The sequence below is a fragment of the Cavia porcellus genome, unplaced genomic scaffold (assembly GCF_034190915.1).
Source record: "Cavia porcellus strain 051 isolate PalLab524CR breed Dunkin Hartley unplaced genomic scaffold, mCavPor4.1 scaffold_10, whole genome shotgun sequence".
In the NCBI taxonomy this organism is placed as follows: domain Eukaryota; kingdom Metazoa; phylum Chordata; class Mammalia; order Rodentia; family Caviidae; genus Cavia; species Cavia porcellus.
The window spans coordinates 66,904,528-66,928,097 of NW_026947493.1; the positions used below are offsets into that span (position 1 = coordinate 66,904,528).

Below are 23,570 nucleotides of genomic sequence, written 5' to 3' on the forward strand. Positions count from 1 at the left end.
GTCTAGTGAAATGTTATACATGTCGTACACAAGACAAAATTAACATCACTCCCTGGCTTAGCTCATTAAAAAAATGGGAGAATGGAATCAACGAAAACTTTCAATTGAAAATCAACCAACATATTGGTTTGCTTTCTTTTGAAAGTTTCTAACTGCTCTGACAGACCATGGGAACCATTCAAAACACTCCAATGACTGGAAGCTATAGGAATAGGAATGCTTGGTTTGAGAGTCTACGCTTCAAGACAGCAAATACCCTGGCAGTAGCCCTCCTGGCCAGCTTTGCCTCTCCTTGCACTGGAGCTATAAGCCTTTCACTAGCTTTCTGTGAGATAACAGACTGAGGCAAAGTCTGTGTAGTAGAACCCCATGGTGTCCCCCATCCCAGGTCCCTTATAGCCTGTTAAACATTTCTGCTTTCTCTTTGAGATTTCTTCTAATCACCCTACCTGGAGAGTTTGAAGAATCACCACTGAGATACTACACAGTTTTGCTTGCTTGCACTGAGGGTTTTACATTCCTGGAAGCTACATGTCCACCGGGGTGTGCCAGGTGACAACTGACAGGTTTGTTCCAGCCATGTGCCTGACCTGGAGTTATTCCTGCACTACAGTTTATACGCCACAGCTCCCTGTAGGGTCAGGGGGGACTGGAGTTTCAGTCTTGCTTGGTTTCATATCCTTCCTGGTCCTTCTTCAGCCTCTGGTTTATCTGAGTGACCTTGGGCTTCTTCATGGGATCTGCTGCTGAAGAAGCCATGCATTTATGACACAATGGAGTGTATCAGTCTTACCTGGTTCATTCGTTCCTTCTCTTTCTTTTTTTCTTTCTTTCTTTCTTTCTTTCTTTCTTTCTTTCTTTCTTTCTTTCTTTCATTCCTTCTTTTTCTTTCTTCCCTCACTTCCTTCCTTCCTTCCTTCCTTTCTTCCTTCCTCCTTCTTCCTCTTTTTTCTCTTCTCTTTCTCCTCTTCCTTTCCAACACTTTTTTCATCTTCCTCCAGTTTCTTCTTCATCTTCCTCTTCACTTTCCAATCTCCATCCTGATTCCTTTGAAAAATATATTTCTGGCAAAAAATTATTACATTAATAAGAACTAAGACTTATAAAGCGCTGACCCTGTGACAAGTTTTACATCTGTTAACTCATATAATTCTCAGAACAATCCTCGACACATACACATTACTATTTTTTACTGAAAAGGAAATAGAGGAATACAGCTAGGTTTTGAAGCCAATGTTTCTGGTTTCACAGTCCATGCTTTTATATCTTCAGCATATAAAATGTCCTCTGCCCCAGGCTCATGTGTTTGGAAGGTCACTAGACCACTGTGGTGCTAAATGCTCATCAATGTATTCATCCACAGATGAGTTCATAGTTGACTGCTGTTTGGAGACGGAGATTGGTCAGAAGAGATGGGTGACTGAGGCGGGGCAGGATATGGAAAAGGTGTGATCCCAGGGGCCTCCCTTCTTTCTCTGCTCTCTGGCTGTCACAGGTGAAAAGCATTTCTCCATCTTGCCTTTCTGCTATGATATTTCTGCCTTGAGGCCAGCACCCATGGTCTAGGAACTCTGATACCCATGACCCAAATAAACCTCTCTGCTGTTAAGTGACTAGTGTCAGGTATTTTGTCCAAGTGGTGGGGAAATGACTCATACAATATACTTTGGAAAGGAGCTTGACTTTCTGAATCTCAGATTGGAGTCACTCACAAACTATAAGAATTTAAACAAGTTTGTGAACTTTCTGTGACTTACATTCCTTCTGTTTCCCTTTCTCTGTAAAATGGGGCACCCCTTGCAGCTTACTTTCAAATCTGAACTTTGGATCAAATGAATTTTGCAGATAAATTCTATATTTATTACTTTACTAAACTCTTACTTGGAGAAAATTGAAATGTATCCACAACTTTTGTTGAATGATAGATGATGCTTTTACTAAAACAAATCTTGTGATGATTTGTAAAGTTCTCTGTATTCTTTTTAATTGTTCTGTACTTCTTTTTAATTGTTGTCAAAATGTTAAATGAGATTCTATTTCCAAATTGTTCAAAGATATTTCCTACAATGTCAAAATACTGAGTATATTGCATCAATTTCTGCTTTTGCCTTATGTCTGTGCTTCTGGTTATGATAATGGGTATATTCAGTAGGATCATTTTATAACAATTGTTTTCTTATAAACTTGTGGAAATTTCAGTAGTTATGATATATATACTGTTTATCTATATTCTGGGAAATACAATCTAAACAAAATCTACCATATTCCCTGAAGTAAATATTTAAGAATCTTTAGAGAGTATTTGATCACTAAAGATATTCACTTAATGGTAACATGCATGTGGCATTTAAGATGTGCCAGATATTATTCAAATGTGTTAACTTCATTGTCAATGAATTCTTGTAAGGTACATAAGGTAAGAATTTATTTCCACTGTTTTATTACCAAGAAAACTGAAAGATGTAAAGGAAAACAAGCAAGTATCTACATGTGCTAGAAACTGATTTCTATTATGGGACTTAGATTTAATGCAAACTCATTCCAAAATTCTATTAGTATAATTTCCATGAAATTACAGAAGCAAAAAAGAAAATTGAGACATAGAAAGATTAAATACATTTCCTAAAATCACAAAACTAGTAATTGCTAATGATAGACAAATGAAGATGGCCTTGGGGTGTGAATGCAAGGCCTGTATCCAAAGATGTTACACTGCCTCTTAGCTATTTACATGGAAATGAAGGGATAGCTTGACCTCTTTATAAAGATTAATCCAACATAGGTTTCTGCTTTTATAGTAGTTGTTGGTGCTGTTGTTTTGCTTATAGGCAAGGAGCAATCACCATACCAAGTCACCATGTCAAGGATTTTAGTTACTAGATTCATAATAAACATGTTGTCCATGTTAGTGAATTCAAAGCCAGAGTAATTTGATACAGATAACATGAGATGGAGGGACAGGGATTAATAGGTCAGGGACATGTAATTCCAATGAGAAATATTCTGTAGGCAGCCAGTCATTGGACAGATGCCATAGTGTCCAAGGCTTGGTACAGGACCAATATGTAGAGGTACATTCTCAGCTGTGTTGGAGAGAGAGCAAATTTCCTAGCTTTTCTATGTGAGATTCTTCACATACACAAGAGGAAATTTAGGCAAGAAGATACCTGCAGTTTTGTATACATGCAAACATCTTTGTTTATTAAAACCTGTAGATTTACTTTTGTTTGAATTTTGAGTGGAAAGAAACACCAAGACTTTCAGTTTCTCTAACAAATGCATAATGGCTCGTGCTTCAGACAAGCTTCCTTGTGTGTTTTGAAGCTACATTTCCAATATACATCCAGGCAGTACCTGTGATCCATCAATCCATAAATCAGCAGACGTGAGTTACTGGTATATTAAATTACAGAGTGCCCTGGGGCAATATACCCGCTCTTTGTGAGCCATTGCCACCTGCCACCCAGGTCTGTGGGCTTACAACTTCTAAATGAACTGCTGTAGGGGAGAGAGAACAAGATGAGAGGGGAAAAGGAATGGCCATGTAAATGCTGCCAGACAAGAAAAGACAAATATATTTGGCTGATAGCTTGTAAAAGAGTCACTGTTTTGGTTTTTTGTTTTGTTTTTCCTCTGCAATTGATGTTGGCTTTCTCCCTATTAGCTTTAAAGCCTGCAATGAGAAAGAAAAGGGAAACCAAGGTGGCCCTTCTTTCAGTAGGATGCTATATCAGTTTTTCTGGGACTGAAACACTCACCCTGAACATGCAAAATTCTTCCCTACAAAAGAATGAGCCAACAGTATGTATATTTGTGTGCACTCTTCTTGTTTGTGTATCTTAAGAATTAGTAGTGCTGTCTCTATGTGCTAGATATAGGGACACTGCAGGGAGTGAGACAATGTACCCTTCTTTGTGAAGCTTATATTCTACTGGGAAAAACAGACAGGTAGTCAAATAAATAATACAAATTCACTTGGTCACACATGCATACGCATAGAATGATGGAAGAGAGGAAATGCCTTTTTAGATAGTGTAGCCTGGGATGTCCCTTCTAAGGAAGTACCAGAACAAAGGCATGAATGATGGTGACTGTGCAAAGACCTAAAGAACATGCTCCATGAAGCAGGAACAGTAGGGATAAAAGTCTCAGGAATATATGTTATGTTCTAGCCACAAGAAGGCTAGCCATAGCTAAAGAGTGCTAAGAATTTGGGAAAGCAGTAGGAGGTAAGAGGCAGCAAAACAGACAGGAACAAATTCACAGAGGCTCTTATATGCTGAAGGAAGGATTCAGAATTTGAAGATGAAGGCAGAGTTCAGAGAAGGAAAGCCACACAATCTGACTTACCCTATAAAAATCTCATTTTTGTATGTAGAAGAGTCCCATGTGAGCATGAAGAGCAAGGAGGAGAGAACTCAGAAATCGTCTCAGGAGGCTAGGAAATATGCTCTAGGCTTGCTCTGAGATGATACTAGAAGCAATGAAGAAATAATTTTGATATTTTTAAATTGGATCCAATAACAATCTTTCTGCTGAGTTAGATTGGGGTTTAGGCGAGTAGTAAAAGAAAAAGAGAAAGCAATAATGATTCTTAGATTCTTGGCCTAAATGAATGGTTTAATGATGATCATAATAATTTGTCTTAAGAAATTAGGGAAGACTCAGTGAAAGAATCAAAAGTTCCAGCATGGACTTGTGTAGTTTGAGATGCTTGTGAGAGGCATGGCATGAAGACAGCGAGCAGGTCACTGGTTCCCTGTGTCTGGTATCCTGAGGAAAGATCAGGGTGGAGGCATAAATTTGGGGATTCTTATGTTCTGTGATGTTTATACCATGGTACTCAATGAAATACAATCCTGAAATAGAGAGTGGATATGCTGTGACTTGAGTCCTGGAGAAATTCACCAATGAGTACACAAAAGAGGAGGAATAAGAAACTGAGGAGTGTGATGTCTCAGAAGTCAGGAGAAGAGGATGCTTCCACTAAAGAGTAATCAGTCTGAAGGCAAGAGTAAGTACTGAGTAGCCAAGCAATACTAGACAGAGAATTGACTGCTGGATTTGATAAAGTGAGAAATGTAAAATATATCAGTGGGAATAAAACCTGATAGGTAAATCAGGAAGGGAAAGCAGTGCGTACAAATTTAGTGAAGATCTGCTATAAAGAGAGTAAAAATAGGATAACACAAAGTATGAACATACTCAAGCAGTTATTTTGTGTCTGTATTTTTTATGGTATCTATCTCAGCATGTTTTCATATTTGAGAGGAAAAATAGAAAATGAAGAAATGCAAGGTGAAGAACTAGAGGAGCAAAGTCCCGGAGGAGGAGAGAGGGACTAAGACACACTGACATTGGGAAGATACAACGATGATACAATTATTTCATTTTAATAAGTGGGAAATTGGTTTCTATGAGTACGAATGTAATTGACATACTAGATGATGGTTAAAAAACAATTTTTTTTAAATTTGCACTCAGTATTTTCCTTTGTTAGTGACATTGTGTTGCCACAGTATTGTTCAGCTTCTGCATTGCTGGGACAAAGTCTCTGCTGTCTACAGTTTAAAGGAGGAGAGGATTCATTTCTCTCACGCTTTCAGGGGTTTCAGTTCATCATCAAGTGGTTCCAAGGTAGCAGCATCATGGTAGAAGGGAGTGGCAGAGCAAAACTCTTTACTTCATGGCAGCCAAGAAACAGAACTCTTCCAGATGGGCCCTCTTTCCTCACATCCCATTCAGCTATGAACGTCACTGCATTAATTCACCAATACAACACCGCCATGACCCACTCCCCTCTCCAGGAATCTCTTCATCCGGTCAAGTTAACAATCAAGATTAACCCACACACCACTACTCAGTTTGGCTCTTTTGTCTTTTTAGGTCATCATCACTGCACTTAGGTATTAGTTTCTATATTTTGATCAATGCTGATAAATTCAGTCTTTTATAAAGATACATCATTAAAGTACTTGAAATTTATAATTTTTATATAAGTGAAAATTCTAGATTTATTTCTAAAGAAAACCAAAAAATTAACTGCACTTTTATATACATACCCCAAATGACTACAGAGAGATATTTAATGTCCCAGGGGTAAGTCTCTCTCCCTTTAGCCTTTCTTTTGTTTACTTTTTATTGGCATAATCTCCCTTCAAATAAATCACATAAGACCCAGAAACCTTGAATGACATGCCTGGGATAACATAGCTAAAAAAGGATCAAACTAAGTCTCAAACCAAGTTGATCTCATGCCAACTCACCCTTTTAACTACCACATTCTGTTCCTTGTTCCTTGAGAAGGAACCTGTCACTGTTACAGTTTAGATTTGGGGTATCTCCAATACCTCATGTATTTAGATGACTAGATCATGGGCTATTATAGTCATCAGAGAATTCACATCCTGGAGAAATCAGAGCTTAAGTACTGTTGGGTGCTAGATTTCCTTTGTTCTGTGGTTCCTGCTCAACATGATGTGGGTAGTTTTTCCTCTGCCACACCATTCCACCATGTGCTTCCTGACTTAAAGGCAACTGACACAGACAGAATCCTCTAAAAGCCAGAAGCCAAAATAAATCTCCCCTGCTTTAATCTATAGATGTTATGTATTATATCTCAGGGACAAGGAAAGTACTAAAACAACCACACTCCAGCCTTAACTACCTTTGCCAAAGAATTTTGTCCATGAATTTTCTGCACATTATATTCAACACAACCAGCTAAAACTTTTTCATAAGGCTTTTATAAGTTTTCAAAATATGGCTTAATATAAACATTTGAAAATGCAGGAAATCATGAATTAAAAGATGACTCAAATTCCCATGACTCATTGATATTTTATGGAACTTCACATATATGTACCAAGAACTCATATGTATCTTAAATCAAATGATGATACAGATAATAAGACAATTTTGGTTTGCTTATTTTACTTGCTGCATCATCATTTACTTTCCCATGCCATTAAATATTCCTTGAAAATCACAATTTTTAATAGCTATGTTCTTCTTTTGTAAAATAACATTTTCTAATCAACCATTTCTAGTTATAGCGACATCAATAATTTTTATATAATGTGTATATATATAATTTTGTGTCTATTTACATAATGCATATATATACATTTTAGGTGACTTATGAATCTGGTATTATTGTTAAATTCTGATTATTTCTAATAATTTGTAGATTCACCCTTAACTTTCTGCGCAGGTAATCATATTATGTGTGACTAATTATAATTTTTGTCTATCTTCCAGTTCACACATTGTATTATGCTGAAGAGAACTTATAGTACAGTGCTGACCTATTATCATACGAGCAATTGTCATGTTTTTGTTTTGTTATGAATCTCATTCTGTTTCCTTGAGTAAGTTAATGTTATTTTTTTCACTTAAATTAAGAATTCTGTATTAAAATTCAAGTTCTATCACTTATTGTTATTGTTTCCTTAGCTGGGAAACGAAGTCAAGTACAGTGCCCACTTCATTAGGCTTTTGGTATTAATATTGATATGTGACATGTAAAATACATGTAAATTTTAGATTTAAAGGTCAGTTGTAGCTTCCATCATGATAGAGGGGGTCAGTTTATAATAGTCCTCCTTTATAATACTCAGATTTTGCATAAAGCTTATTATACAAGTATCATAAAATGATTTTCCAGTTTTTATGTTTGCAGTAACAATTTATAGGAGACATGGGTAAATATCTTTGAAAAAAAACTCTCCTATAAAATCGCGTGCATGTGGTATTTTTCATGATAAGTTTTTGATTACTGATTACTGATATACATTTCTTAATATATTTAGATTTCCCAATGCTTACTGAGTTAATTTTCTCAGTTGATTCTGTTAATAAAACACTTAATTGGGGCCTGGAATTTAACTCAGAGGCATAAGCACCTGCCTGGTAAGTGCAAGGTTGTGAATTTCATCCCAGTACCAAATAAATAAATAAAATAGTTAATCAATTTAGCATTTCCTGGCATATATCACATAGCTTTCATGTTTGTGTCTTTTCCTCCCTGTCACTATGTTGCCTTTTAAAATAATAGTATTACTGCTTTCTACTCCCTTGCCTTTTTCCTGCATTGATTTTGCCAAACATTTCTTACTCTTATGTCTTTTCAAAATATCAGGACTGTTTTTATCAATCTTTTCCATTGCTTTGTAAATTTGTTATTTTTAATAGATTTATATTTCCTCTTTCTATTTACTTTGGATTGACTGTCATATCCTTCTTTCAGTTTCTTGACTTGAAAACTTAGCTTGTAATTCTTAACTTTTCTACTTTATTACATAAACATTTAAAACTATAAATAGCCCTCAAACACTAATTTAGCTTTACCCCACAAGTCTGGGTATTTGATAGTTTTATTCTTTTCTTCCCAAACATTTTGTTATTTTCACCATGATTGCTTCTTCTTTAATCCATGAATTATTTAGAAATATGTGTTTTGGCTTCCAAATATGTGACAACTTTTGGGTTTATTTTTTCTTATTTCAGAATTCTATTATGATAAAATAAATCAATACAGTAAGAAATACGGTTTCAATTCCTCTGATTCTTTGGTATTTGTTATGATTTGCATCTTGCCCTACTTAAAGTAATTACTGAGAAATTTTCCACCTTTGAAAAGTATGAATTTCTGAATTGTTGGTTATGGCATTCCATTCCTATCTGTGACATGAACTTTATTATTTGTGTTGTTTCAATATTTTATCTGAAATCAGTTCAATGTGAATACTGCTTTTCGCTTTAAGTCTATGTGTCTGCTATTATATTCTACTCAACTTTCTTTTAGCTCATATTTGCCTAGTATACTTTTCCCATGGCTTTACCCTCAACCTTTCATTGTAATTATTCTTTGATCTTGTCTTGTTTAGATAACATTTAGAAGAATAACATATGGGAGGCCATTTTGTCCCTCTGGATGATCCTACACTCTGTTTCTTCTGGGGTACTGCATTTGAAAATTCTTCAACTCACTTCAACAAACATTTACTAAATAACTCATGTACCAGACACTCTGCTAATAATGCCGAATCAAGTTTCTTTCCCTGAATACCTTCAAATTTAAAGTATAGACTGATATAAGCAAATAATCTCAGTATAAAGTGATAAATGCTAAGATAACAATACACATTTGATAAATATCTCCTGATGATGAGGCTAAGCTTCAAGTATACCCCTACTGTGACTAGTAAAGAATCCCAGTGCTTTCTTCAAACAAAGCATCCAGGCACTATGTATACTGATTCACATATAGAAAATAAATAGGTAAGTTCCAGCGCTGACTCTGTGACCACCATCCTGGATGTCAAGAGATTCCTTTTGACAAAACAGAACATCCTTTTAAATGACACCAGTGATCATGAGAATAACTTTCTTATAGTCACTATCAAAATGTAGTGTAGCCACATTTGTTGTTTAACTCAAATTTTCTGGAGCCCAATTTAAAGATAGAATAGGGTGTAACATATAAATAAGCCATTATACATGATTTTGTAGGCAACAAACCACAGAAGAATAGCACATTAATGAACTAGTAACATAAGCTTTTTCTTGATTAAACACCTTTGAAATATAGCTATTTTCTGGAGGAAAATAAAACAAAATATTGAAATCCTAATAATTTTTATGATTAGTGATTTCCTTTGAAAACTTATTCTACTGCATTAGTTTTTTTTTTTAATAAGAAAAAAAAATTACTTGGAGACCTTAGGAACCACTAAAAATCATGCCAGCAGATATTTACGAAGCTCTAGGGTATGCAAATGTAGTTCTACTTTTGGATGTGTTGTAAGTTGAATGATGTTTGGTGAGAGGCAAGGTGAAATGTTCCAGAGGCCTTCAAACTCCAGCTCACCAGTCCAAATGAGTTAACTGAGTGTAGAAAAGGGACACTGAGCCAAGAGGATTAAAGCCAGGAAAAAAAAAAATCAGTATGAATGCTGAGTCAAATTACGTCCCTCCAAATATATAATCTAATCTTCATCTGCAGTACCAGTGCCTCAGACCTTACTTAAAAATAAGGTCTTTGTAGATGTAATCAAGTTAAGGTGAGGTCATAGTGGATTAAAGTGTATCCTCCTAGAGGCTCTGAGGAAGAATCCATTTTATGTCTTGCTCCCAACTTCCAATGGCCATACTCGAGGCACTGGTATCGTTCGCAGAGAAGGGAGAATTTGGACGTAGACACAGTACAAACCTACAGAAGAAAATAACATACACAAATGAAAGGGAGTACAATGATACTTCTACAAGCCAAGTCTGCCTCGGATTACTATCAGAAACCAGGAGGCAGGTACATATTAGATTCTTCTTCAGAGCCTCCAGGAGGAACCACTTTGCTTACAGTTTGATTTCGACTTCTGGCCTCCTGAACTGTGAAAAATTACCTCCTGATATTTTTTTTTTTTGTCTTTTTCCTTTTTTTTTTATCGGTACCGGGGCTCAAACTCATGACTGCCTGCTTGCAAGGCAGGCGCTTATGATGCTGAGCTAAATCCCCAGCCCCTACCTTCTGATATTTTAAGCTACCATTTCACAGTGGTTTATGACTGCAGCCATGGAAAGCCAGTTTGACAAAGGATCACATTAGAAAAAAGGAAGGTGAACACAGAGTTATTCTCTGAAGACCTGAAGCTTCTAGGTACTGCTTTTGGCCAGAGTTTAAATATCCTAACTCTTTGTGAACATAGAAGACATCATAGTCAATTGGAGCAGTCTGATCACACAGGCCTTCCTTTCCTATCTGCTTCTACCTTTTCATGGATAAAGAACCCTACAATTGATAAAAGATGATGGAAAAACTAGCAGGCTAATTATAAGCTTGCACACTGTTTAATGTTATAAAAATGACAACAAAAGTTATAAATAGCTTAATACTTTTGTTATACCTATTTCAATGGTGCATTTTTATTTGAGTAGAGCAAATGCAGAAATAATGCATGACTAGTGAAGGCAGCAAAATTTGGCAGGTGACTCATGGATGCGTCTGCTTTGCCTTTGGATGCATGAGTGACACATCCTTGATCTCACTTGAAGTGTGCTTTAAAATCTAGTTATTGGAAGATTACAGACCGAAATAATGTTTATGCAAATGTGCAAAGCTACATATTGTAGGGTTCACCAAACCACCCACATCATACTAAAATTAGTAATGATGAAGCTAAACTAACAGTAATATACAATTCTAAAACAAGATGAGCAGCACAGAAATCAAAAATTGCAACAAACTATTGATATGCTAACAACAGTACATTATTCCTGAAACTCGTAGGAACTCTGATGTGTGCCTATGCCTATGTGAAGGAGAAGTCTTCATTTACTCAAACATTGTAGTATATATGGAAATATTAAATGTCTAACAGGTGCATCAAACATATTCCCAGGTTCTAGGCATACATTAGGGAAAAGTACAAAGTCCTTTCTTTCTCTGAGTTTATGTGTGACAAACATACACATGTGTAGTAGAAGCTTGAGTCATCAGTAAACTCTGGCAAGTCTAATTTAATATTTAACATTAAAACATGAGAGGCTACTATCAAAAGTCTTGACCACATAAAACAGAGAAAATCTAAAGACTCGTACATTACTCACATGACTTAAAAAATCGCATTGTATTTTGAGTCAGTGGCCCATCACTGTATCATTGCCGCTCTTCCATCGGCCACGTATTGCGCCTGAGAAGCACCACCCTGACGATGTTATTAGACTATGGGTGACTGCTGCAATCATTTGACTTTTGACTTCCAGAAACAACAGTATCTTATCTATCCCTGTTAGAATTCAAGAAAGTATCTCAGCCTCATCCTCATCCCCTTTATCTTAGAGAGTAAAACGCAGTGGGGATGAGGCCTCTTCAGATATCTAGGGTAAACATTAGAAGGAAGAGGCAGCTCTTTTACAGTTGGGATCTGCTGGACGTATTGGTTCCTTCCACTGTTTTCAGCAAAGAGGCCAGGTCTGGCCCCAACGAGGATGGAAGTTAACTTAGCACTGGGGTATAAGATGCACGTTTATTAAGGGATGTTGAAGGTACCTGGTCATTTACTTTTTACACATTTAAGGAATTCTCTGTTGGATGTGTCTTTAAAGTCCTATCTCATAATTATCCACTTCACTTATTCAGCCTTCTCAGATGTCAAATTTCAATTTTCAAAAGAGTTAAGAACATGATTCTTTTACAAATAAAGAGGTCTCACCTGTCAAAAAATTTTATCTCATTAATGAGGAAATCAGCAAAGTGATGATGCTGGTTAAAAGTGAATTTGAGCACCAAAAGTTTATCTAGTCACTCCAGAAAGTCATTTTGCAATAAATTTGCTAAAGAGGAATATGGTTGATGTCTTTTCAGGGCCATAAAATTGTAACCTCTAAGATTATCTTCTGTGTGGGAAGAACGTTTTCAACTCTTCTGGAAGAGAATCTTCAAGTGTTTAGAGTCCAAGTCTTAAACAGTCAAAACTAGATGTTAAACTAAATACTTAATCCTGAAGAGAGCCTCCTGAACCACATTCCAGTGTGGAATGGACTGAAGGATTCTTAGCTGTCTCTATCTGTCAGTGTTTACTAGAGAACAGGTATCACACACGAATGTGTAAGAATTTAGATGGGCTCACATGGCCACCCAGGCAGGTGTGAAGGAATGTAAAAGGTCAGGCTGTACATCAAGGATCTGAAGGCTCCAGTCTAGGCCTGAAGCTTTGTGTCATGTCCTGTGCGAATCCATATCAGGAGCCTGAAGGGTCCGCACCTCAACGCTGAAGGGTCATCACTGGATGCTGAAAGGTCAGTGCTGAAAGCCAGGAGATAACATACGAGGTGGAAGCGAAGACTGGCTCCTCCAAAAGAAATAGAAGCGACCTTTCTTCTTTGTTTTGCTTTTACTGTATTCGAGCGATAATCTTCTCTAAGGTGAGTCTTCTATACCCAGAACTATGCTGAGCCAATTTAGTTTACTCAAGTTGACACCATCAACCCTTACACTATTTTACTTCCAAATATTGAAATATCTTTGCTAACCCAGGATTTCGTTTTCTCAAAAGATCAGAATGACCAAACTTAGGAAAAGTATCTAAGTTATTGTGTCCAATACTTGTTTATTAGCTTCTTGTTGAGTATTTTATTTATTTTACATCCATTGTGATAGCTTTAAAATATTAAGCTAGTAAATAAGTCTTTCTTTCTTACCAAATAGAATGCTAGTTCTGCTATTGCTCTCCCTCTGTCTCTGTCTCTGTCTCTCTCTCTCTCTTGCTCTTTCTCTCTCTTCCTGTGTGTGTATGTATTTACTTTTCCAAAGAAGTAACAGCATATAAGATGGATTTTTCTTCTGCTAACATTATTGTCCCCTGTCTTCTAGCTAAAATTGCATCCTCCAGGCAGAATAATCTACTAAATAAGAAGGCAGCTTCTTATTTTTTAGACAGCTCTAAGTAATAATCCTGGCTCCTTTATTAATACTGTCATCTAGCAACTTAGTTAGAATTCAGTTTCTGCATCTTCAGAGAAACAACATCTGCATGGTAGCTCCACTATGAAGATTATGTGAGGGTTGTTAGAACAATTCTATACATGGTAAAGGAATATAGTAAATATCAGCTATTGGTTCTTTTTCTTAACTTCATAAACCTCTCAACACAGAAAAAAGCAGTCGACATCTCTGAGATTTAAAACAGATTTCATGCAGACAGGTAAAATAATCACATTGTTACTCTTAGTATAAATTAAATTTTAAGTGAGATCTGTCTTATAGTGCTTTTTGTTCTTACTTTTGTTCAGTTCTGTAACTTTTCCACTTCACATCTGCATCTGTGAAATGAGAATGCACTGTTTACAAGAGTATTTCCTGCAAATGTAACAGTACTACATGGTTCCATGTGTTTGTAACACATAACCCTGATGTCAACCCTGATTCTCTTTACTTCAAACTGGGAGAATGGCTTGGGCTTAAAGACCTGCTTATACTCTTTGTGTTTTATTCTTAAAGCCAGTATATCAGGTTGTGTGTGTAGATTTGGGCAGATCTCTCCCAATTAAATCCTTGGCAGGCTGCTCAGATCTACTACTTTTTGAATCATTTGTATAAATTCAAGTAGCAGGTAGAAGAGAACCTCATTCAACCTCAACCTTTTCATAAGAGAGTTTATTTTCTTGAAAAGTTGGTGTCAGGACTAAGCCCTAAATGTGTAACTCCTAATTCGTTTTTCTGTAACAGGTATTAATTTCTGTTTGTAGCCTGCCTTGGGGATGAAGAAACCAGAGAAGCTAACATTTAGGCAAAGTACAAAGTCAACAAAATCAGTTACAGATGCATGAAGAAATCCACTGTAGTCTGTGAATTGTTTCATTAACAAGTTTGGAAACTGTGGAAAAGTTAGGAAATTGCTGCTTGTAGCTTGAGAGGCAATTTACCCAGTTTACCTGTCACCTGGTGGGCAGATTGCCAAGGGAAAGAGAAAGGAAGAGAAATTCCTTGAACCATTTCACAAGTGCAGCGCATGCTGTGTAACTCGGGTCTTTCATGAACTTTTTGCTATTATTTAAGTGAGATAAAGGCCTATGTATAACATCATACAAGCATGAAGTACTACAGTTAACTCCAACAAACTGACAGAAGCTTACAGATGTGCGACAGAGCACCTTCACTGATGCTGCTGGCAGGTCCTCTGTGAAGCAGCAGTGGCTGTGACATACATGTCATCACGCATTGCCCGTAAACAAGGAAGGCCTGCCTCAGAGTGGGACTGAGGGAATTGAAGCCTCACTTGAGTGCTTTGAGAGGCCAAGATCAAAAGCACTTTTAAGCATATCATATAATTATGATCATTAAGAAGCATGAGGCGAGGACTCCTAAACTCCCAAATTTTCAAAGCAACAAAAGCAGCACAGCTTTAATGGGACTTTGAAGTCAGCTAAATCTCCAGGTATTTTCATTATAGAAACTCACAACTAATTAAGAAAAACCCTATCTGGGCCAGTGTTTAATTATGTTTGCTTGTCCGCCTGTGTCATGTACTATGTTCTGAAAGTAGAGGGTGTCAACTGGATTGCACCAAAAGACTGTGCTGGGACCAGCCAACAGCATTCATTTTTCACAAACCATGGCATAGCAGGGTTTTGATGGTTTTCTTTTTCTTTTTCTTTTTCTTTTTTTTGTCTAAATAAATAAATCCTTAATAGGCATTGATGACTTTCTTAATAGTTCACATAACCCAAAGGCTAGTTAGAACTTTCTCCACAAGTATCATAGCTGTTTTATATTACAGACAATGTACTGAGCCATCTGTAGAAAAATGCTGGACAATTTTTGTCTAGCAATTAAATTCAGACACATAACCTTGAATATATCACCAAGAGAGGCTGCTTATATAGACGGAAGACTAGAACTCTTAAATGTCCAATAACCAGATCTTTCCTAAAGACACTTTTCCCTTAACACATATAAGATGGTCCATGTTGTATTTTTTTTTTAGTTTAAAATCATGGACAGGATTTAAAAAATTAGAAAACACAGGGATTTCTGGTGATTCTTAGAATACTGAAAGGCGTGACAACATGAGTGTTGCTTGGCATCCATGGGTCTTTTTTGCTAAGGAGAGAACTTGACCATCTCCTCACAAACCTAGCCATGATGAGTGAAAAAACAAAGTGTGGTACATTCATATAATGGAATTTTATTTGGTCATAAAAAATAAAGTACTGGTGTATCTTTCAACTTGAATGAACCTTGAATGTACTTTACTATGTGAAAGATGGCAAACACAAGAAACCACATATTGTATGATTCCATTTTTATGAAATGTCCAGAAAAGGAAAATCCATAGTGATGGAAAGCAGATTTGTGGGTGCTAAGGACCGGAAGCTAAGGGGAAATGGGCAATGATTGCTTGATGGGTATGGATTTCCCTCTCAGGTGACAAAAAAGTTCTATAACTAGGTACTGAGGGTTATGATTTCGTGTATGTACAAAGTGACACTGAATTGCACACCTTCAAATGGCTAAAATAGTGAGCTTCTTGTTGTGTTTATTTTACCACCACGAGAAAGCAAAGTATAAACTCCTTATCCTCATAACCATAGGATATACTGGGAAGAAGCAGAGGATTTGGTGAGGTCCACAAGCCCGTCTTGGCAGCATGCCCCCTTCCCTGGGAACAAATTGGTGCCTCGCTGCTCCACACCTCTCTCTGCCCACTTCTGGGGTGGAAAAATTTCCACTGAACTGTTTCACATGTGCAGCTAGGTCCTAAACTTGATTTCCAACAGCATACCCATCAGTACTTGCAGGTGGATGGCTTCTGTGTGAATATCCCATTTTATCACAAAGGGATTCCTGGAGACCCTAGCAGAACACTGCTTGTAGAACATATCCTGCCTCTGTCATTCCTTTCAGAGCTGGAAAGTATCCCAAATTCTATGTCTTGCCCTTTAGCGGATCCCATCCTCAACTGTCAGGTCCATATAGCCTCTACTCCTGCCCCCTTGGTTAGAACCATGCCTCTCCTTCCTTCAGAGAAGCCCCAAAATGATTAAATTGAAAGAATGCATCATTTGCTGAGCATTTACTATGTACCTGGCACTATTCTAGCCACTTCACACTTGATCTCTCATTTAATATTAAAATCATTGCTTCCAGGGGGTACACAGGTGATGAATACGGCCCCAGTAACTTACCCCAGTGCCCTTCAGCTAGGACAAAAGCCAAGATGCTACACCAGAGATGCTTTCGGTATCAGTACTCAAAACACTGCATTCATAAGCCTCCGTAAATCATAAGGCTTTGGATACTGCTGCAGAAGAAATCCTAAAAATCTCACCGAGAATCTTCTGAATGTCTCTTGGGGAGATATTCAGAGTTATGCCGGAACCTCAGGTGGCTGGTGGTGAGTGGCATCAGGGCATATGAAGTGGGCAGCTGTGTCTTGCATGACGGTTTGAGCTAGAGGACAGACATCCACCTACAGAGCAGTCACTCCTGCAGCAATGTTCTTTCCAGTTCCTTGTCTATGTTACATCCAGTCTCCAGCCTGTAATTTGAAGAAAACTGTGTCTTCACAGGGTGAATTTTTAAGAACTTGCATTGTGGCCATCAGGACCACATAAACCAAATATTGTGAACACATTGGATTTTGTTTTATTACTTCCTTCCCCAGCCCATTCTATACATTATTTACAAAGTGAATTTTCAAAGTGGAAAAACTATTATGTCAAACTACTCATAAGTTTTTCACTGGTTCCCTATTTCATGGAAGCTCCTAGGCTAATCTGCTCTCAAGTTTGATTGATTTACCATCAAGTTCTTGAACACGTTTTCTATTTTGCATTGCCTTCACGCCTCATGGATTCTGATCAGCTTCTCCAATACTCCATTCACTGCATATTTGCTGAATGGCATTCATTCCATACTGACATCTGTACCAAGCACTAGGAATATTGTAGGACATGATTTGCTCCTTGAAGGGCAACAGAATCTGGCAGAGGAACAAGATCCAGAAACAAAAACACAGCACAGAATGGTACTATAGAAAGACAAAGGAGGATACGATGCCACAGAGAGCAGCCCTGATACCTGGAAATCTGGGAGATCATCCCAGAGCAGATGTTTTCCTGGCTTTGTCCTGCTTCTCCACCTTGTAAAAGTCACTGAAAAATCAAAATCCCTCATGTCTTATGAAGTGTTTTCAAATATTCAAAATATGGTAACTAGAACTCCCAAACTTTATTCTTGCTAAGACTGTTTTTAGGTTTTTTTTTTTATTTCTCTACAGGTTTTAGAATCATTAAAGCTTGAATCTGAATTTCTCTTCTTCCATTTATTGCCCTGTTGTCTAGAAGAAATGACCCAAACCCCTCAGTGCCTTTCACTCTGGAACAGATGTGGTAATGCTACCTCACTTGGATGTCCCTACTTAGTACCATATGTAAAGAATATTCTGAGCATGAGGCTGACATCAGGACTTCACAGGCAGTACCAGCAAATATTTATGCAATTATTACTTTTCAGAAGAAAAGCTGCAATACAAATCCTATGCCTAACTGAATCTTGATTGCAGTAAGCTCTTATAAAAATAAGTTACATTATCCAAACTGTGGATACTTAGAAATGAATGTGCCCACTTATAATACAATCACTAGGTGTTTTACATGATTTCAGAATCTGCCTTTCAGCATGATTTTAAGTTTTGTATCAGATTGTGGCCAAGGGACCTCCTACTGACTGCCAGAGCAAACTGGAAAGATTCTGACAGCTTGGGTCAGCAGTATATCTTCAGTTTAATACACCTTTCTTATAAAGAAAAAAGAATAAGAGCTGTCTCTCCAGCCAATGCAAAGTGTGCTCCCATGACATGTCCCATGGTACTTTTGTTTATAGTCACATCAACCAACTCATCATAACAAATTTAGATCAGACTATGATGCCACTAAACAATCATCCAGAGGAATATTCCATGACCAAAAACAGTTCTAAACTTCAAGAGAAGAATGAGAGAAAACTGAAACCAATAATGAACATATTTTAAAAACCCAAAACATCTCCATACTATGCTATTGCAGGGCCAGGCTCAGCAGAATACTTAGTATGGATTTTAGTAAAAAGAGTAAAGAATGTAGAAAAAATTTGAAGACAGACAAAGAACATCATGTGCTTAAGGTTTCCAAAGATGTTGGGCCTGCATGTTTTTGTAAAGAAACATCTGTCAGGGTTTGCGAACACTCAAGGGTACCCCTGTTTCATGTTGGAAGAGGTTGTGGAGTCAAAGCCCCCAGGCTAATTAAGCTGGATTGTCTGCTCCTGGGAGAAGCCAGAATTTAGCTGAGTGCCTGATGCTATTTTGATGCCAACTAACGAACTTCTGGATACTAATGAGACCCCACCATTTCAGAGCAGTTACATTCATTGGATTTAATCAAAACGTCTATCAGCATGTTCCCTATTCAAGGGTATCACCAGTGACTGCTGCGTTCTGGAGCAGCTCTGCCTCTGAGCAAGCACACTGCTTCAGAGCTTTGAGTCCTCTCGGGTTTCTTATTCCTGCTAATCTGTGGTGGATCTCAGCCACCTGGCAGACCCATCCATGGTACTTCAGACATGTTGTATTTCTATTTTCTGTATAGGCAATCAAAAGCATGAAAACTCACACAGTTTTTAATGCTGTGATTGCTTTGAAATTTTCATGGTAGAAATATAACTGCTCTTGCAAACTTCAGAATAAAGCTACCCAATGAGCTCTAGCCAAAGACATATTCTCAACCCTGAACAAAGCAAGCATCTCATTGTTGACTGCCCCACAGTCTTCACCTGGTTCCGGTGGTTACTGGGAAACAAATGGTAAAATGGAGAGTTGCATGCCTCACTACCTAAGAATAGCAGATCCTTGAGAATTTGGAGGCAGAATACCAACCTTGTAAATGTACCTAAATTTGACAGTTATTGTCATTGAGAGTTGCTGAATTTTGGTCAGAAATGCCTAAAAGGAAATAAAACCTGGCCTCTAATATATAACATTTCTTGTGGTAAAAATTAGCATAATTTTACTGTTTGCATAGGGGTGTTCTGAGGCCTGTTTGAAGGAAGGAGCATGATTTTTCTGGGTCGCTGCCAACTGTATGATTTTATACATCTACAATCAGGTAGAATAACATACCTAACTGGTCACCCTAGAAGACATCTGATTGTTCCAAGTTGGCTAGAACAATGTAAAGAGCTCCTTTTCCTGTTTATTTTCTGGGTGAAAACAAGCACAAGCCTTGGCAGCTGTGCAAATGAAGACTAAGGTAAGGAGTCACATGGCTCTATCTGTGCCTCCAAGAAAGGTTCTGTTCAGATCAGGTTCTGAAAGGTGCGAAGGCTCCTGTTTCACTGCAGCTGCTGTGCTCGGATCCAGCCAGCCACGATCAGGAAAGCAAGAGCCTCCAGCCAAGTCTGAAACCCACTCAGCCCCTGTGGGATTTGAGTTTAGCTCTTTTAAAACAACATTTTGATGAGTTGTGTGTAAATGAATCAGAAACATATGGATTCAATTTCCCTTGAAGAGTACGTGGGTTTAAAAATTAAGGGGAAAAAATATGTGGAGCTTGGGTCCATATCAAAGGCGAAATGTTCAAAAAATAATGCAAGACGGTTTGCAGGAAAGACAGCAGGCCTTCCTTCGTGAAGCACAGTGATGGCAGCAGGCTGAAGGGCGAGTCCTGCAACTCTGAAGTTAACATATGTGTGCTGGCTTGGTCTTCTTGTGATGTCCTGGGACCCCATGAGCAACACCCAGCAAATGAAAAGCAGACACCAGCCACCAGGGAGGCCACATCATATCTGGGCTGAAAATTAAATTGCCAGCCAGCGGAAGAGATTTTCAAACAAGGTACTTGCACTCTCTTTTTAAGTTAATTTAATTCTCAATGGAGGACAGTCTGCAGATGAGATAGCAACTAAAGCAAAGAAACACAAACCATGAGTTGTCTTTCCTGAATTTCGGAGGCTGTCAGGGCCAGAATCCATGAACATCAGTGAAAGAGCTGATTTTCTACTGAATCTTGGTCATGGGGAAACTCTGGTTCCTAAATTCATTCATTCATGGAACATTTACTGAGTACCTCCTGTGTCCCCAGTACTGTTCTCAGAACCAGAAATATATTTTAAAAAAAAAGAGAGAGAGAAATTGTTGCTACCTTCAAGCAGTCTTTACTTTTTTTTTTTTTTTTTTTTTGTCTTTTTCATTTTTATCGGTACCAGGGATCGAACTCACGACTGCAGGCGCTTATGCAGGCGCTTATGCCGCTGAGCTATATCCCCAGCCCCTTAGTCTTTACTTTTTAATAGGGCAGTGATGCATATGCAAATTATTGCCCCAACTTTGTCTGGTTACTAAAACAGGATGTACGGTCACAAGGACTGTAACAGGAGGGATGGTCAACTCTACCTTGGAAGGGGGGAATGAAGAAAGTCTTGTGAAAAAAGGTCAGTGCGGTAGAGATTATGCCCTGAGTTTATGAGAGTGGTTGAACACACCACAGCCCCTGATGTGCAAGGTCACATGCGGCTTGCACACTGGAAAGGAAGGAACAACCAGGAGCTATAAAAGGCCTTGTAATACCAAAAGCATAAGGGGGCCCCACAGGAGGATGTGATTGACTTGTTTGAATAATTCTAAGCTGGCAGGGAACTGGCTCTACTCCTAGGGATAAGCAGCAGGACTGTCCTTGGCAGGGGACCTTATCCACGGGGGAAAAGGAGGCAGAGACTGAGGGTTAGGCCCTCCCAACCTCACCAGATGTCAAAGTAATAACATAATGTCCATAAGGCAAACACTGAAAAATGAGTGTGGGAGCTTTCCCGTATGTCTGGGTAAGAGTACACTGGCAGGCCAAACAGAATGAGAGCAAAGGTCCAAAGGCAAAAGGCAGCCCAGAAAATTAGCTAAATATTTTGAAAAAAGGAATGAGAATTTCTTTCCACAGATTTATGGAAAAGAAACCACAATCTGCCCTTAAAGTTTAAATTATTTAAATATTAAAACTAATGAAAGATGTTAACTTAAAGCAGGACTGTCCAATAGAAATATAATATGAGCCAGAAACATGAGACGCTTATGCAATTTCAAGCTTTCTAACCACATAAAAAGGAAAATAGGTAAAATTAATTTTTAATGACATACATCATTTGAGCCAATATATCAAAAATCTTAACCATTTTAACATGAAATAACAAAAATTAGCAAGATATTTACATTCTTTGTTACATACTGAGTCTTTGAAATCCAATATGTACTTTTTGTAATTACGGCATACGTCAATTTGGACCGGCCACACATTTCAAATGCTCAATACCCACATTTAGCTGACGGCTACCATATTGGACAGCGTAGATTAAGAGCACCTTGAATTGGCTAAAATTTGGAGCAAAATGCTATCCTGTTTTTTTTTCATCTGTTTTTTTTTTTTATGACAATCTATCTTTAAATATTCTTATGAGCTCTCCACCTCTCAGGACAAGTATTTTTCTCTTATGGCTTAACCCAGATAATTCTGTTATCTTAAAAACACCATTGTCAAAGAATTCACACTTCATACCATGTACTTGCTATGTGGCATAGAAATAATTTCATTTTTGACATAGAGTGACAGGAAAAACATCTAAGAAAGAAGATATGAAGATAAATAGAGCTCTTGTTTCCACTTTATTCCTAATGTTTTGAAACAACTAAGAAAATTAAGTTCTTATATTTGTGAACAATGATCTAGCAGGAATTGCAACAAGAGTTCAAAACAGAGGAAAGTAGGGGAGGGAAGCTGTGATTTAGCCTAGTAACATCAAGATGCACACTGATAAATCAAGATGCAGTTTGCAGATGGTTAAAAGGCCTGCAAGGCAGTTTTAGAAAGATCTTCTAGGGGTTAAATAATAAAATACTCCATAGAATGTAGTATGGACCAAACCAACTTCATTTTCCATTACTACACAGCTGAATAGCTTTCTTTCTGATCATGTAAAAGGTCCCTTGCTTGACTGATTACTCACCCATGGAGCGTGTGCATTTCAGTCTGAAAATTCCCCTAACCCATCATTTTAAATTTTGTCTTTGACATACGTTAGGCAAATAGAAAAAATTAAAAAGTAATGAGGAGGGGGCTCGATTGCTTTGAGAAGTTTCCACATATGTGCTAATTAGTGATTCCATCTGAAAATATTCCCAAAAAGCTGGATGTGTATAGCAGGCTGGAATAAATAATGCAGAGACCCTGTGGCAGTGTCACAAACACGATAATGAAGGCTGCTTGTGAGTTCAGAGAGTCTCCTAGTGCCTGGGCTGAGAATAAAAACATCAATGGAGCAAAACTGCTCTAACAACCTCAGAGCTATCTCACACACACACACACACACACACACACACACACACACCATTTTATTATTTCAGTCTTTTGGTGTAGGCTCAGCAGCTATTTCAGGGTTTATACCTCACCCATGCTATACTTTCAAGTCTTTTTTTTTTTCATAAAGTGAAATTGCATTTCTTACATACAGCCTACAGTGCCACTGAAATGTGCAGTCATCATTCAAACTCTGGTCCAGTTACATAAGCACATGGGGATGATTAGCTGTAAAACAAGGCATTAGTCCACAGGCTCAAATACCAAATGAAATACTCTCCGATTACAGGGCCTGCAACCTCCGGAAGTCCCTTGTGTGAGATGACAAGCCCACTGCTTAGTCTTCTGATACAATGCTCAACCTTGTTTTTTAAGTACAACTGAGTTTCACCAATTGGACCAGAAACACCGCTGAGTGAAAAGCATTCTGTAAAGTCGGTGGAAAAAAATAACACTAGTAGCGCCATAAATGAGGGGTAAATAGCACTATTACGGTAATTTCTGGTTTTAATGCTTTCAACTAACACAAGACTATGATTTAGAAGTTGAGATATTAGGAGAAACATCTAGATAGTTCACGAGATGTGCTGCAGAAATGACAGCATAAATTGTGGGATTTCACACCCCCTCCAAACACACACACATTCATATTTAACGGCTTCGTGAGGATGAATGCAATGTACTTTATTAGA

At 37.8% G+C, this 23,570-nt stretch overlaps 1 long non-coding RNA gene and 1 other non-coding gene across 4 annotated transcripts in view; one reads left to right on the forward strand and one right to left on the reverse strand.

Moving 5' to 3' along the window:
- Positions 1-23,570, reverse strand: part of LOC134477915 (uncharacterized) — a 189,716-nt gene that overhangs the window by 13,068 nt on the left and 153,078 nt on the right. For all 3 annotated transcript variants that reach the window (XR_010050219.1, XR_010050221.1, XR_010050220.1), the window contains one exon: positions 16,830-17,039. This is a non-coding gene — a long non-coding RNA (uncharacterized LOC134477915). The remainder of the gene's footprint in view (positions 1-16,829; positions 17,040-23,570) is intronic.
- LOC111754642 (small nucleolar RNA SNORA44) lies at positions 18,178-18,307 on the forward strand. Its single transcript, XR_002789324.1, has one exon. It is a non-coding gene; the product is annotated as a small nucleolar RNA SNORA44 (small nucleolar RNA).